This window comes from Bubalus bubalis, chromosome 7, assembly GCF_019923935.1.
Source record: "Bubalus bubalis isolate 160015118507 breed Murrah chromosome 7, NDDB_SH_1, whole genome shotgun sequence".
In the NCBI taxonomy this organism is placed as follows: Eukaryota; Metazoa; Chordata; class Mammalia; order Artiodactyla; family Bovidae; genus Bubalus; species Bubalus bubalis.
The window spans coordinates 93,641,500-93,658,398 of record NC_059163.1 but is presented as its reverse complement, the minus strand read 5'-3'; the positions used below and the strand labels follow the sequence as shown (position 1 = coordinate 93,658,398).

Here is a 16,899-nt window from a genome sequence, read left to right as displayed (position 1 = left end):
CTACCTCTTAGAAAGGAGCTTCTTCAGACAAGGAAATAATGACTTTTTTTTTTTAAAGCCAGGAAGGAAGGACAACTTCCAAGGAATAAGAACTTCCTTAGGCAATGGAAGTCAGTGGAGGGTGCTTCATAGGAGAGGACGTGGACAGATGGGTGAGTCATTCCTTCCATTCAGTTTCCCCTTTTAAGTAGCCAAAGTCCAGTCGTAGTTATTATTGTCTTACAATAGCAAGCAAAGAATTAAGTTTTATATGACTGGACTGTAAAATCAGTTGAATTTCTATTTCATGGTTATCAGTTCATTCTTTAAGGTAGTATTAATAATTTGGAATTTTAAGTTAGGCATTCTTTTCCAGTGTCATGGAAACATCCACCCTACCATAGGGCACTTTAATTCCTCATGCTCTTCAAAAATTATGGTGCTGCTGAGACATTGTTTTAGGTGATACTAAGTGAACATTTTGAATTGGCTATTTTCTGATAGGGCTTCAAAGTTTCAATCCTGGAATACAATATGTGTGTGTGTGTGTGTGTGTGTGTGTGTGCAGCTCTGTCTCTATTTGTGTGGATTTATATATTGCTGTTATTGTTCAGTCGCAAAGTCATGGCTGACTCTTTGTGACCTTGTGGGCTGCAGCATGCTAGGGTCCTTTGTCCTTTGAGTCAGTGATGCTGTCTAACCATCTCATTCTCTGCCACCCTCTTCTCCTTTGGCCTTCAGTCTTTCCCAGCATCAGGGTCTTTTCCAAAGAGTCGACTCTACATCAGGTGGCCAAAGTATTGGAACTTCAGCATCAGTCCTTCCAATTAATGTTCATGGTTGATTTCCTTTAGCATTGACTAGTATGATCTCCTTGCAGTCCAAGGACTCTCAAAAGTCTTCTACAGCACCACAATTTGAAGCATCAATTCTTTGGTGCTCAGCCTTCTTTATGGTCCAACTCTCACATCCAAATATGTGTATATGTGTACCTATATGATATTATTTCTCTTACACCCCACTGTTTCTTTGTAAGCAAATGAAACTGATTTTGACTAACTTTAGCAATAAATGAACTTGTTGAAAACATAAGGGAATTTATAGAATTGTTGGAAGGCACAGGATAGACTGGAAAAATGGGTTGAAACCAAGAATTCTTGAGTGCCAAGAAGCACAGACTCCAGTAGGAGATCTATAGCAACACTAACCGAGCTCTGCCACTGAATTGAATGAGGTGCAGGTTTCTGTCCTATCCTTGGGTCATGATTTCAGTACTTAAATCCCACAAGATAGTACCCAACTGTACAAGTTTACTGGGGAGTGAGGAAGGAAGCTGTCATTTTTTTTGAAAGGGGGATTGGATGCTGGGCAACCAAAACTGACAAGAATCTCCTACATGTGGGAAACTTGTGAGCCAATATCACTTTCAAAAATAGATGTAATACTTGGTTTCTGTGCTTTGATCCATTTGAAATATTTTAATAGATAATGCTTAATCAATTTATAGTGTCATAATTCAGTATATTTTGTTCTACTTTTTTTTGTCTTGTATTATGCTGTCTAATATCTATTCCTTATACTTCTTTCATTGAAAATCTTTTAGTTTTTAAAAGTTTATGTAAAATAGAAACTCAAAAGTGGGTTTATTTGCAACATGTAAATATTCTTTATTTTTTAACAAACATTACAGTAATATATTATGCTTTAAATCATTTATTGACATATAAACACTTTTTAAAGGAATTATGTATTATATACATTTATTTTGTTTTTACAAGAAATACTCTGTTTTTGAAACTTTCCCCTTCCAATTGGCTGTAGTCTTAGAGGAGGCTGATACGAAATGGGTCATTTCTGGATTTATTTGGAAAAACTGAATTTGCCTCAGTTGACTTGGTAGTGATATACACTTGAGACCCAGAGAACTACACATACTGTGAAAGTGTCTTTGGTGTCAATGTATGGTCTAATTTCACTGTTATCAAATGGCACAAAATAGAAAATTATGTGTGTGTTTGCATGTATGTGGTGTGTATGTTTACGATCTTTTTATGTGAAAAACCCACATCAAACTGACTGTTATACACAAATTATGATGAATTGCATTCCATGAAGCTCCATCACCTCTTTCTGAAAATATAATCTCAGGAGAGATGTGCAATCACAGAGATGAGTCAGGACCAGGAGTACCAAACTGGCAACATTTGCTGAAGGACAAGTGCCAGAATGGGCTGTAGAGTTGAATGCCAGGAAACTGGAAATCTAAGCTGGAAAGGGGTTTTGAGCCATGCAGTTTGTCAAGAGTTGAAGCCCAAGCAGAAGGCTGAAGTCAGTAGACAGTTGCTAGCAGAAAGGAATGTAAGAGAGAAAACCAAAGGCCAGGCAAGTGGGGTCAGTAGGAAGTAGTAGATAGATATTATGTAGCAGAAGATATCTATTTAGGAGAAGCAAGCCACTTTTGTATTTCTTCTTGTTTACTGGTTCAAATAAACGTGGGTAAGTTTACATTTATAGGATCAGTTGCTAAGATGGATCCTGACTTGACAAACAAAGATCGAAGACACAGATTGAGGGACAGACACTGGGAACTAGCAGTAGCTTGGAGGAGACCTCTGATGACAAGAGCCTTCCGAAGGAAATAATGTGGGGGTGGGAGATGTTCCTTCATACAATAAAATGTTGCGGAGGAAACTAGTTAAATTACTTTACATTCCTTTCATCCTTGCCGTCTAGCTTTGAGACTGTAAAGAATTCTCAAAGATTGTGTTTTATGATTTGATATAATAATTCATCAGGTTAATAAATATGTAAGCTAATTATTGCTATGTAGGAAAAAATTAGAAAACTGTTCAGTTTATGTATCTCAGTTCTATCTTTTAGTTATAAAACTAGTTTTTTTTTTGTCAGGAGAAACTTTTTTCTTTTTTAAAATTTCTATTGAATTACAGTTGCTTTACAATGTTGTGTGATTGTCTACTTTGCAGCAAAGTAGATCAGCCTTGTATATACATATATCCCCTCTTTTTTATTTCCTTCCCATTTAGGTTACTGCAGAGCACTGAGTAGAGTTCCCTGAGCTCTACAGTAGGTTCTCATTAGTCATTTATTTTATACATTGTATCCATAGTGTATAAATGTCAACCCCAGTCTCCTAATTCATCCTACCCTTCCCTTATTGATGTTCCTATATTTGTTCTCTACATCTGTGTCTCTATTTCTGTTTTGCAAATAAGAGCATCTATACCATTTTTCTGGATTCTACGTATATGTGTTCATATACGTTATTTTTCTCTTTTTGACTTTACCCTATATGACAGTCTCTAAGTCCATCCATGTCTTTACAAATGACATAATTTCATTCCTTTTTATGACTGAGTAATATTCCATTCATACTACATCTTTATCTATTCCTCTGTTGATGGACATTTAGGTTGCTTTTTTACACTTTTTATTTTGGAATGTTTAAAACATACCCAAAAGTAGAGAAAGTAGCACAATTATAGCCACTTACCCTCTCTTATCTTGAACAATCATAAACTGCCTGCCATTTTTGTGTTCTTTTTGTTCTCAATTATTTTAAAGCAAATACTAGAACCACATTTTTCGTGTGTAAATGCTTCATTACATGTATCTGATAGATTCAGACTTTTTTCCCCAAATATAATACTACCAATATCACACCCCAAAATGTTTACAGTAATTTCTTAGGAATGGTATTTCTTCATCTATAGGAAATATAACTTTTTACTATCTCTTTCTTATATCTATATATCACACAAAATAATTCACCCTCCTGGTAGATAAACATACAAGAAACTCTTTGGGTCTTATTTTTAAACAGACCACCTAATACTGTTTTCCTAAGATTCTAAGTATTTCTGAAAATACTGACAACCTTATGTTGTAAATATGCTATAGAGTCAGACAGTACATCCATTTTATTTCCTAATACTCTGCTGGTGGCTTTTGACATTTCCAGTGAAAAGAGGATAGAGATAATATCAGGGACGATCATGGATGAAAAGAAATATTTCAGTGTTGGAAGAGCTGAGTCTGTCCAACTTTGGTTGCTATCTTTGGCTCCGGACGTATAATTGTTCTTACAGACTGGACAGGAACCAGGTGTGAGGGACGTGTGTTAACTCTCTGTTAACCAGGAACTCTGTTATAGGTGCTAATGTGAGAGACATTAGAGCATAGATTCCTGAGGAAGTCTGAAAGAGTCTGGAGAAATAATTTTATCCACCTGTTTGCTTCTAGAAACAGCCACACAAGCTAGCAATACCAGAAAGGAGTTAACATGAAGAATTGCTACTCGAAGTCTTCACACACATGCTCTTGATTAATTGCAAAAGAATAATATTGGATATAAATTTTCAATTGGGGAAGACAAATATTATTTGATGAGTCTGATTATTTTTTGAGGGCTTATTTGACCCAGGTCTTATGCTTGATGTAACGTGAAGTCAGTCTCTACTGTCAAGGCATTTATAGTTCAGTGGACATGGTAAAATAGGGAAATATTTTATAGTTATTCATTAATGCAGCATGTTGTTGTTGTTATTGTTCAGTTGCTAAGTCATGTCCAACTCTGCAACCCCATGAACTGCAGCAAGCCAGGCTTCCCTGTCCTTCACTATTTCCCTGAGTTTTCTGAAATTCGTGTCCATTGAGTCAGTGATACCATCCAACCATCTCAGCATCTGTTGCCCCCTTCTTCTCTTGCCCTCATTCTTTCCCAGCATCGAGTCTTTACCCATGAGTTGGTTCTTCACATCAGGTGGCCAAAGTATTGGAGTTCGGCTTCAGCGTCAATCTTCTCAATGAATATTCAGGACTGATTTCCTTTAGGGTTGACTGGTTCGATCTCCTTGCTGTCCAAGGGACTCTCAAGAGTCTTCTCCAACACCACAGTTCAAAAGCATCAACTCTTCAGTGCTCAGCCTTCTTTATAGTCCAACTCTCACATCTATACATGACTACTGGAAAAACCAGAGCTTTGACTAATGAAACACATACATTTTAGAATTCTAGAGTTGAAGTCACGGAGAAGGCGATGGCACCCCACTCCAGTACTCTTGCCTGGAAAATCCCATGGATGGAGGAGCCTGGTGGGCTGCAGTCCATGAGGTTGCTAAGAGTCGGACATGACTGAGCGACTTCACTTTCACTTTTCAGTTTCATGCATTGGAGAAGGAAATGGCAACCCACTCCAGTGTTCTTGCCTGGAGAATCCCAGCGGTGGGGGAGCCTGTTGGGCTGCCGTCTATGGGGTTGCACAGAGTCGGACAGACTGAAGCGACTTAGCAGCAGCAGCAGCAGCAGAGTTGAAGTAAAGGCTGGTTTGACTAGATAATAGTAGAGGGCCAAATAGAAGTCATGCAATCCATCTAATAAATTAGGTATGGAAGAAGTGAATATCAAAATTAAATAATAATGAATCTTTTCTTGTTCACGTGATTTCTAATGGGCTTTGTGCTTTTTGAGAGATTATAGACAAATTTGTCTAAGGCAGATGCCATATAGAGAAAATGCTGAGTCAGAGAAAGACAGAGGCATTTGAGTCAGATGGACTTAGATTTGCATAATATTTCTTCAATTTAGTTATCTGTGTGATCTTTCACATACTGTCTATTAAAAAAAAAAAACTCAATGTGCTCAGTTACTTAGTTACTTCACAGGAATAAAAATTTTAACATAAAAGATTGACAGTGATAAACATAAAAAGCATCTAACTTCAGGATGGGGAACACATGTATACCTGTGGCGGATTCATTTTGATATTTGGCAAAACTAATACAATTATGTAAAGTTTAAAAATAAAATAAAATTAAAAAAAAAAAGCATCTAACATTTCGTCGATGTTAGTTTCATTTCCTACATCCACCAATAGAATAGAATAACCTTGGAATGACTTCGATATGGAGAGATGGGTGGTAGGAGTATTGTTACTAAGGTCGAAATAATGAAAATTTATTGGAAAACTGTATATTAAGGCTTTTTTTGTTTTGTTTTGTTTTAATTTTATTTTATTTTTTATCTTTACAATATTGTATTGGTTTTGCCATATATCAAAATGAATCCGCCACAGGTATACATGTGTTCCCCATCCTGAACCCTCCTCCCTCCTCCCTCCCCATGCCATCCCTCTGGGTCGTCCCAGTACACCAGTCCCAAACATCCAGTATCGTGGATCGAACCTGGACTGGCAACTCATTTCATATATAATATTATACATATTTCAATGCCATTCTCCCAAATCATGGCTTTTAAATGAGCCCAGAAAAGATCCTACCGAGAGCATAGATTTTATCTTATTCATTTCCTTATTTTACCAGCACCTGTATCAGAATTTTCAACAAGGTAGATGATCAGTAAAACTAGTTGCTTAGTGAATGGCTGCTGCTGCTGGTAATTCACTCCAGTCGTGTCCAACTCTGTGCGACCCCATAGACAGCAGCCCACCAGGCTCCTCCATCCATGGGATTTTCCAGGCAAGAGTACTGGAGTGGGTTGCCATTGCCTTCTCCATTAGTGAATGGCAAAAACTGTTTCTTAAGATTGAAGTCTGAAAAAATTTGTTAAGATGACTGCTACCTTAAGTATGATTGTGTCGCTTGTAGCAGACCAACTATGCTACCCAAAATCAGTAGAAAAGCTATAGATTAGATATATAGTATATATAATGTCATATGTACATATAGATGATACTATGTGTATGTCATTTTTTGAGACATTAGAAGATGGCTTTGGCAGCAAAACTTAAGAAGCAAAAATTAAAATCTTTCTGGAGATTCTGAGTACATTTTCTCTTTCAGGTCATTTGTAAATCAAAAAGCAGTAGAGACCAAAAAATGGGGCAGAACATGGCTGCTTAGAAAAGCCAGAAGGGTTTTCAGCAATTTTATAGTCCTAGAGAGACCAAAACTGGAATGAGGCTACCAAGGCAACAGGGCTTGAGGGACTAGGGGTCTGGAGTGAGCCCAATACTCAACACTAGTTTCTCCCTCAAGACATTTGCTAATTTTTAAGCTCCACAGAAAGGGAGGCTAAAAGTCAAGCAGAAAGTAGCTGAAAGGCAAAGCTGAGTTTATCTTTTTTTTCTGTATTATTATCCTGGAAAGGCAGAAGTTCTAATTTAGGATAATTCAAGGGGGAGGAGCTCTCAAGGCTCTTATTTGCAAACCTGGAGAATATGTCCTAGGAGGTACCGCAAAGGTAGACTGGGGCTAGCTAGAGATAAAGCCCAACACCAGTCAGCTTGGCATTTGGTTAGACTGGGGTGCTGTATCACTTTTCTGTCTGCCTTCCAGTGCAGAGTGAATTCACTACAGGGGAGATAACATCACCCTGTACACCTGTTAGTTCTTATGCAAAATGTTTTATCGTCAATAAAAAAAAAATTACCAACAAACCTCAAAATACAATGAAGAGGAAAAGAGACAATAGGAAGACACCTACAGTGAAAGAAGGTACTAGTTCAGTTCAGATCAGTCACTCAGTCATGTCCGACTCTTTGTGACCCGTCCATCCCAACTCCTGGAGCTTACTCAAACTCATCTCCATCAAGTGATGCCATCCAACCATCTCATCCTCTGTCATCCTTTTCTCCTCCTGTCTTCAGTCTCTCCCAGCATCAGGGTCTTTTCCAGTGAGTCAGTTCTTCACATCAGGTGGCCAGAGTATTAGAGTTTCAGCTTCAGCATCACTCCTTCCAGTGAATATTCAGGACTGATTTCCTGGCAGTCCAAAGGACTCTCAGGAGTCTTCTCCAACACCACAGTTCAAAAGCATCAATTCTTCAGCGGTCAGCTTTCTTTATAGTCCAACTCTCACATCCATACATGACTATTGGAAAAACTATAGCTTTGACTAGATGGACCGTTGTCTAGAAGTTCTCCTGTCCACAGTTGTTCAGCAGAGAGTTGTAATTTTGGAGTTCTCGCAGGAGAAGATGAGTACACGTGCTTCTACTCTGCCATCTTGTAGACATCACTGATTCTTGATGTTGCCTCAGGCCCGTTCCCTTTCCCAGTGACCTCTCATTGGGCCAAAGGAAAGGGCCTGGGAGCTAGGAAGCTGTTCTTCAACTGCTCCTCTTCCCCCAGGCAGCCTTGTAGCCTGGCAGCTAGGACAGAGGATGTGGCTCCAGCTCAGCAGAGAGATACCTCCTGCTTCCTGCTGCCACTCCCTGCCCTGGGGAGTAAGGTGTGGTGAAGGCACTAGGGTCATCAGATACATAATAATGGCTTATTATTGTCAGGAAAGTAGAAGAAAAGATGAGGAATTACACAAAAGAACTAGGACAGATGAAAACAATTATAATGCTAGAACTGAAAACTCCCTGCAGTGACAAACAGAGCTTAATGGATGGATTTAATGGCATAGGTTACACAGTGAAGAGAAGACTGGAAGGTTTTCCTGTGTATTGTCAGTTCCCAATACATTCCATTGCAGGGCTACTGTTCCTGTGGGTATTGGCTGCTACCAGCTCACAGCTACCTCCTTTTCTGGAGAAATACCAGAACCATGTCACCCAGAGATGTGGGGGAGTTATACTCTCCCCAGGGGGTGAGCCACAGCCAGTGTGTGTGTGTGTGTGTGTGTGTGTGTGTGTGTGTGTATATATTTTTTTTAAATTGTGGAAGAGACACATGAGATCTGCAGTTCTTAACAAATGCAGCTAATAATTCACAGGGGATATAAAATCTCAAACTCTCTCAGGCAGACAGGTTTAGGTATTCCTTGTTCCCCAGAGTACTGTGGTATCTGGCTAAGGTTAGGCTGCAGCTGAACCTAAATCTTTGCTCGGCTCTTCTTCCTTTGCAATTCTGCGTCTTTCTTCCTTGAAGGTTTCTCCAGAAAGTACTCCCAATAGATCACTTGCACAAGAATCCTTATTTCATGCTCTGCTTCAAAGGGATATGGCATAAGAAAGAGTAACATTTATTAGTGATAGAAGGCCAGTTCACCAGAAGATATTAATTCTAAATTTGAGTTTACCTGATGGCATAGCTTCAAAAAATGTAAAAACAAAAAAGGAATGCAAACATTCATAACATTTATAAACAGAAGCCTATAAAATGTTCGTGAGAGAAATGAATGAATTGAGAGAAATGCCAAGTTTATGGATTGGCAGATTCTACAGCATAAAGATCTCAGTTCTCATCAGGAAGGATCATGAGTTTTCTGGGGTATATTTTGTGTTCAATTTCTTGATCTGTAAGGTAGTTATATGCATGTATTTCACTTGGTAAAAATATGTAGTTTTTGAAAATACAGAGATGATTCTGAACAACTCAAATGTCAAATGTAGGAAGAAAATAAATGCTTTAAGATCCCATTTGTTACCCCTAAATATTTTATGGCAGTATTATTTTTACCTCACACCTTAAATATTGATTACTTCTTTTGAACTGTATCATGAATGCTTATCTCCTTGAAAGAGTAATATATTTTTAAAAGCAGGCTGTATTGAATTTATAGCTCTCATCGTGTGTGTGCTAAGTTGCTTCAGTCATGTCTAACTCTTTGCTACCCATGGACTGTAGCCCCCCAGACTCCTCTGTCCATAGGATTCTCCAGGCAAGAATACTGGAGTGGGTTGCCATTCCCTCCTCCAGGGGATCTTCCCAACCCAGAGATCGAACCCACGTCTCTTATGTCTCCTGCATTGGCAGGCGGGTTCTTTACTGCTAGTGCCACCAGAAAAGCCTGTAGCTAATATAATGGTAGGCTTTCATCACCCATAGCTAATATAACGGTAGGTCTATAAGAAGGTCCAGTAATACGTGGTTGCTTGTTGGGAGAAACACCAGCCATGGTCACTGAGCATCCTTGAATGTTCTGAGTGTCTCAGAAATGCAAGACCCTGACTGTTCTTTATCTGGGTTATCTCTTGGAATTGTCTTTGCAGCAAACAACCTTGAAGGATAAGGTAACACCTTCCTCTGTACAAAGAGCAGGCTTACTTTCGCTCACAATAAAAACAGTAAATCCTGAAGTCCAAACTTCTTCTCCTATAATGCAACCCATTGAGCACATATGCATCATTTAGGGCCATCAGCATTGTCCGTCTGCGTGGGACTTGTGAGACATGCAGAAGAGCATAAATGAAAATGAAGCTCTGGGTAATAAAAATCTTTTATCTTTGACATAGCAGTCTAGCATTTTCTGCCATTATCCATGAAACAGAAATGAAATGGATAGAATCTTGTACCTTGTACAATTCTTGATATCAATCTAGTGACTAAACATATAGGGAAGCAAATAGGGAAAAAGAAGAAGGAATAATGTCAGAAACAGATTATAGCTCTAGTCAGGATAAAGATGAAGTATCAATATTACAAAATTAAATGATACACATGTGAAATATTGGTAGAATCTCAAATTCTTTGTGCAGCATGTCTTGGATGCAAAATAACTGGTAGACAACCATGAAGAGGAAGATAGCCTGGTCAGAAAAGTAAGTGTGTAAATTCACCTTTTGGTGATGTGTTAAATAATGAGATTAGAAAGAGTCCAGATACATAGGACTTTAGAAAGTATTAAAAATATCCTCATCAGGTATGGAAAAGAAGAAAAGGAAAATCTTTTCCTTAGCCACCACCAACACCAGGAAAAACCTTCATCCATTTAGATCAGATCAAGTCACTTAAAAAACATTTTAGTGAACATCTTCCTCTCTAAAGAATGGGCTGTACAATAAGCTGTTGACTCTGACAGGTGGTAGGAATTCCAGACTAGATTCTGGTGGAAGGCAGGAAAATATTTAGAAAACTAACCCATAGGAATCCCTGGGTGAGAGCAAGTGATGACTTCAGAACTTGTCAGGAAGGTTAATGCATTCAGAATTAGGTACTTGAAGTTTTGGTTTCCATATAGAGTTCACTAGTAGAAGTGACCTAAGCAAATTCCCAGAAAAATGAAGCTATCCTATGAGATGTAAGCTGAAATTCCAGCAGAGATTTGTGTATCTTTACCTATAAATAGTTGAAGATTGAAGAGCAAAGCAAAACAAAACAGCTTAGAAAAAATGTCCTCTCTAAGGAAGCAGATGTATAAATTGAAGAGAGTTGATCCTGACTGTTGGATGTTGAGAGGAGAGAGTCAGAGGCTGACAAAGGATAAGAAGAAAAGTAGAGAAGGGACCAAGAATCTTCAGAGCATTCATACTAAGATCAATAAGGACAGAAAGAAAATGGCCAATCCTGTCTAATATGTTTAGGAAGTGAAGGAGAAAAATAAATATCTTAGAGAAATACTGTCCCACAAAGATATAATGCAAGCAATATTTGTAATTTTAAATATTCTAATAGCCACATTAGAAATGTAAAAGGAAACAGATCTTAACTTTAAGGTCATACTTTATTTAATCTAATATATCCGTATTATTATTTCAAAATGTAATCAATATAAAGATTAAGATATTTTACATTGCTTTTCATATCATGTCCAAACTGATATGAATACCTTACAATACCTCTCTGTTGGACTAGCCTCATTTCAAGTGTTCAATTTTTATATGGAGCTATGCCTACCTTATTAGATAGTGCAGATCTAGACTAGGAAATACATGATTATTAAACTCAATGGGATTAGGAAAAGTTCTAAGAAATATAAAATTCTGTGTGCAGTTTCAATTAGAGAACTTGGCATTGGGAAAAAATATTTAGAAAAGGAGAGGATATGAAATATAAACTCTCATTGGTAGAATGAGAAAGGTTTCTTTTTAAGGAAAGGTAAAGTAATGCTCAAAATTCTCCAAGCCAGGCTTCAGCAATACGTGAACCGTGAACTTCTAATGTTCAAGCTGGTTTTAGAAAAGGCAGAGGAACCAGAGATCAAATTGCCAACATCTGCTGGATCATGGAAAAAGCAAGAGAGTTCCAGAAAAACATCTATTTCTGCTTTATTGACTATGCCAAAGCCTTTGACTGTGTGGATCACAATAAACTGTGGAAAATTCTGAAAGAGATGGGAATATCAGACCCCCTGACCTGCCTCTTGAGAAATCTGTATGCAGGTCAGGAAGCAACAGTTAGAACTGGACATGGAACAACAGACTTGTTCCAAATAGGCAAAGGAGTACGTCAAGGCTGTATATTGTCACCCTGCTTATTTAACTTATATGCAGAGTACATCATGAGAAGTGCTGGACTGGAAGAAACACAAGCTGGAATCAAGATTGCAGGGAGAAATATCAATAACCTCAGATATGCAGATGACACCACCCTTATGGCAGAAAGTGAAGAGGAACTAAAAAGCCTCTTGATGAAAGTGAAAGTGGAGAGTGAAAAAGTTGGCTTAAAGCTCAACATTCAGAAAACGAAGATCATGGCATCCGGTCCCATCACTTCCTGGGAAATAGATGGGGAAACAGTGGAAAGAGTGTCAGACTTTATTTTTCTGGGCTCCAAAATCACTACAGATGGTGACTGCAGCCATGAAATTAAAAGACGCTTACTCCTTGGAAGGAAAGTTATGACCAACCTAGATAGCATATTCAAAAGCAGAGACATTACTTTGCCAACAAAGGTCCATCTAGTCAAGGCTATGGTTTTTCCTGTGGTCATGTATGGATGTGAGAGTTGGACTGTGAAGAAGGCTGAGTGCCGAAGAATTGATGCTTTTGAACTGTGGTGGTGGAGAAGACTCTTGAGAGTCCCTTGGACTGCAAGGAGATCCAACCAGTCCATTCTGAAGGAGATCAGCCCTGGGATATCTTTGGAAAGAATGATGCTAAAGCTGAAACTCCAGTACTTTGGCCACCTCATGTGAAGAGTTGACTCATTGGAAAAGACTCTGGTGCTGGGAGGGCTTGGGGGCAGGAGAAGGGGACGACAGAGGATGAGATGGCTGGATGGCATCACTGACTCGATGGACGTTAGTCTGAGTGAACTCCGGGAGTTGGTGATGGACAGGGAGGCCTGGCGTGCTGCGATTCATGGGGTCGCAAAGAGTCGGACACGACTGAACTGAACTGAACTAGAAATTAGAATGGAGAAAGACAAAAGTAATTTTCCTTCCTGATATATATAACTCCTATGCTGTATGTTGGGGTCAGTAATTTCTATAAGTAAAAATGTGTGTAAATAGAGTCTTTGAAGGGAGATAGTCTTAAGAATTATCTTAAGAATGATGGACATGAGTTTGAGCAAGCTCCCGGAGTTGGTGACAGATAGGGAAGCCTGGCGTGCTGCAGTCCATGAGGTTGCAAAGAGTCAGACATGACTGAGCAACTGAACTGACTGACGGACTGATTCTTAAGGATTAGAATGAATTATTAAAATAATTGCGATAGCCAACACAATATTGTAAAGCAATTATCTTCCAATTCAAAAAAAAAGAATTAATTTCCTGAACAAAAAATAAATAACAGAGAAAGAGATGATATAAGATTAAGCAAATTGGTAGAAAAAAGTATATGAAGTTTGGGAAAATAGTAGTTATTTGTTAAATGCAATATCTGGTACATTTTTAAATTTTTAATTTGAAATAATATTACACTTTCAGAACAGTTGCAAAGATAGTGCCAAGTATTCTTAAGAATATTTAATTTGTGAATTTTGTACCTCTCTGGTCCAATTTAACTGTTTCTCTAAACAAATGGAGATGCAACTGGTCGTGATTGCAGCAAGAGAATTTTGACAAATAATAATTTGCCTATTATTTTTCACTATAATAGACAAAGCAAAAGCAGCATATCAATAATAATTTTAATACTACAGATGTATTAAGGTTAAATTCACTTTTTACATGTTTGCTTGATAGCCAAATTGAGAGTTCTTTGAAAGTTAGAGCATCTTATTATGAAGAATCTCCAAAATGTGCTCTTTTACCTCTAAAGGCAACACTCTTTAATGGGTACCATGCAAAACACTATTGTTCTGAAACTCCCCAAACTCTGTCATATTCTTCTAAATACTTTATAATAAGTTCATATTTTTTTTATTAATGATCTCATTCATAAAGGGCTTCCCTAGTGGTTCAGCAGTAGAAAATCTGCCTGCCACTGCAAGTGACACAGAGACATGGATTTGATCCCTGGGTCGGGAAGATCCCCCTGGAGAAGGAAATGACAACCCAGTCCAGTATTTTTTCCTGAAAAATTCCATGGATAGAGGAGCCTGATAGCCTACAGTCACTGGGTAACAAAGAGGTGGACACATCTGAGCACACATGCATAAAGCTCTAGAGATAAATATCTTTGAGATTCCAACTCTCTTTCCGAATTTCTTATAAAGTTCCCCTTGTAGATCCATCTATCAAAAAGATCAAGTTTAAAAAAGAAAGAGAAATAGGAAGAAAAACTCTTCCCCTTTCACTATCCATCTATGTCAATGCATTTAATAAAGAAGTTCTTAGGAATTAACTCTGAGGGGCTGTCCTCGAACCCTTCACAGAGCATATCTGATTATTGCTGATGTCAGATTTCATTCCCATTATTCTTGGAGGCCAGCTCAGATTCCGCCTTGAACATGACTCTTTTCAAATAGGACTTAGATTGTCAGAGAAAAGTATAAACAAAAGAGAAGTGTGGGCCAAAGTAAATATTAATTTAAAAACTCAAACTCTGGGTCCAAAATGAAGTAAATTTTTTGGCTAATATCTGCAATTTTGCTAAGCTGTCTGCATTTGGAGTAAATGAGGAAGAGGCGGGGAAAAGAGCTGAGGAGAGAAAATGTTAGTGCTAATAAGCACAACCTAGGAGAGAAAGCAGCCTTAGAGAAGTGAGATGGGTATTCTCAGTAACCCAATGCTAATCTGGCCATGACCATTTCTTCTGCAGTCCCAGTTTATCCGAGCCTGTGGGAGTCTGGGGTCTTCTGTGGATCATGGAGTTGTGCCGGGAGCCGGCATATTGCATATTGAGTGCATATTGCATATTGAGTGCAGCACTTTCCACAGCATCATCTTTCAGGATCTGGAATAGCTCAACTGGAATTCTATCACTGCCGGGAGCCAGCGTGAGGAACTCCGCCCATGACAAAGGTCATGAGGAAGGAGGCTCGGCATACGCAAAGGCGGGATTGAGCCTCAGGAGTCCCCCTGGAAATTCTCGAGCATCTACCCCCCAAACCAGAGTCTGCCTACTTTCTGCTTTGTGCTTTCACCTACACCTCTGACTTTACAGGGGGCTGTCCCCCACTACCTCTCTCTGAAAAAAGAGTTAGCTTACAGCTCCAGTTAATAATTCCTGGGTGTGACAGTGTTTCAACCTAAAAACTCCTTTGGAAATCCTCTAGCCTGCCTGAATAGGTTTTTCCGGCCACATGTGATTGTTCAGAGCCTCCCAACTGTGAGAGGCAGGAGATGTTCTAAACTGCCTAAACACAGATTCCTTTGAGTAGTTAAAAGATTGATTAGAAATTGTATTGGTGAAGGGTTTTTCACTTGTTGGGCCAATGTTTGCTGCTAAGTCTCCATACTCCTTACCTACTGTGTCCTTGGCAGTGTATTGATTGATATAATGGGTGTATAGAAATGTAAAATGCAGCTTTGTCCAATGCTTTTTTGGAGGCTGGTGCCTGACTTTGGAATAATCACCTTTAGAGAAAAATAAGTTTCTTAAAATGTTAACAGGCCTCCGGGCCAGAAGATGATGTCAATCACCTGAACTTTTGCATATGATAAGTTTGAAAGCCTGGCTTCGATTAGGACCAGGAACTGCTGTCCTTGCATGACTCCACCCCTTCCCCCATTATCCTCTATGCATAACTTAAGGTATAAAAACTACTTTGGAAAATAAAGTGCGGGCCTTGTTCACTGAAACTTGGTCTCCCCATGTCGCTCTCTCTTTCAAATTCTGGCTGAGTCTCCATCTGGAGCGCGGAACCCACCATGCTTGCTAATTATGCCTGGGCTTCTAAGATCCGACCGGGGAGGCCTCAGTGTCTCCTCTCCTTCGGGAGAACGGAAGGACGCCTGTGGCCTACGTAAGTGGTGCAAACTTCTTGTCTTGAAGTTTTATTGGTCTTCCGCGTAAACCAAGCTACTCAGCCTCTTTTTTCCACTGAATTTTCCTACTGAGCTATCCTCATTCTATTACTCTTTATATCTTTAATTAATATCTAATTGAAGCTATTGTATCCTTACCCTCGCCGACACCGTCCCCGCTTCGAATACCCTGGACCAGCTGGGGCTGGACCCTGGCAGAGTTGCTTTCTCCAGGCCACCAATGTAGGCTTTCTTCTAAAAAACAAAAAAAAGGAGGCTGTGCCGTGCAGCCTCTGTCATCCTTATAACAGGTCAAATAGGTTCTGTCTTTTCCCATAGAGTTCTGTTCAGTCTTCTGAAATTGAGCCATTAGAGAGAGTCCTAGGGGAGAAATTTCACTGCCAAGGAAGATGTCACACTAGTAATTTATTTCTTTATGGGCTGAAGGCTTTCTCATGTAATTGGACAGATGTCTTCCAGTCTTTGACTTAATGCACTTTATAATTAATCAAGTGCTTCCATAGTAAATGGATGCATTTATCTTCAGAGTAATTAGCCTGTGAGGAGAGCACAGCAGGTATTAGTATTGTTTATTTTATAAATTAGTAAACTGAAGCTTAGTTTTATTAATTTGTTAGTTCTTTTAAAAAAATAAGAAAAGAACAAGAAACAAAGGGCTCAGATAGTCTTTTACCCCCAGGTAAATGAGACTTATTTGCAGAATTGCAGTTTCAACCTCTCCCAGAAGTGTGACCTTAAAACAGGCAGTCTGAAATTTCCTGATCAGCACTTGTGAGGTAATATGTGTAATAAGACCTCTGCCTTTCCTTTTCCCCCAAAAGAAGATGACCTGAATGAATGGGTAAACACAGCAATAACTGTGAATAGATCCATTCCCTGGTTAGAAGTAAGTACATATGAGGATATAATAGTGGAACCTGCACAACTCAGGTTTGGACTTGAACCCACAGGCTGGGACTG

At 38.9% G+C, this 16,899-nt stretch overlaps 1 long non-coding RNA gene across 6 annotated transcripts in view; it reads left to right on the top strand.

Moving 5' to 3' along the window:
- Positions 1-16,899, top strand: part of LOC112586240 — a 381,631-nt gene that overhangs the window by 132,732 nt on the left and 232,000 nt on the right. For all 6 annotated transcript variants that reach the window (XR_003110685.3, XR_006552459.2, XR_006552461.2 and 3 more), the window contains exon 3: positions 59-152. This is a non-coding gene — a long non-coding RNA (uncharacterized LOC112586240). The remainder of the gene's footprint in view (positions 1-58; positions 153-16,899) is intronic.